Source organism: Frankliniella occidentalis, unplaced genomic scaffold (genome assembly GCF_000697945.3).
Source record: "Frankliniella occidentalis isolate FOCC.00 unplaced genomic scaffold, Focc_3.1 Scaffold134, whole genome shotgun sequence".
Lineage (NCBI taxonomy): Eukaryota > Metazoa > Arthropoda > Insecta > Thysanoptera > Thripidae > Frankliniella > Frankliniella occidentalis.
Window position 1 is genome coordinate 18857 of NW_026267261.1, and position 571 is coordinate 19427.

Here is a 571-nt window from a genome sequence, read left to right on the forward strand (position 1 = left end):
AGAGAGAGAGAGAGAGAGAGAGAGAGAGAGAGAGAGAGAGAGAGAGAGAGAGAGAGAGAGAGAGAGAGAGAGGGAGAGAGAAGAGCGGAGAGAAGCTAAGGAGTTTATGGTTCTATGACCCCCAGCCGTGCCCAGCCCATGGCCCGCTCATGGCAGCCCACTAGTTTCGGTGGCGGTGCTGTGTCGGTGCTGTTACGCAACCACGCGTACCCGCTCCGTGAGACCAAATGTCTTTGTCACATCCGGATCCTCGTTCTGGTGTGTCTTCAACAAAGTTATTTATTCGCCATTATAGTCCGTTCTCCGTTCTGACCTCTTACTCTCTCACGCACTTACTCAGTGTGTGAAATAATTTAACCCGAAAACTACTTGATTGTGAATATCGCCGGGGTGCCTCCCCCCCCCCCTTCCTGCGGCCTGTGTCAGCCGGCGCTACCCCACCGCGACATTATTTTAACAGCCCCTGCTTTTAAATAGCCGCTCCAGGCGAGCAGTAAAATAACAGCTCTTAAGCAAGTCGTCTCATAATTGTCGTCGGGAAGGGGCCGCGGCGGGGTGGGGTTGGGGTGAG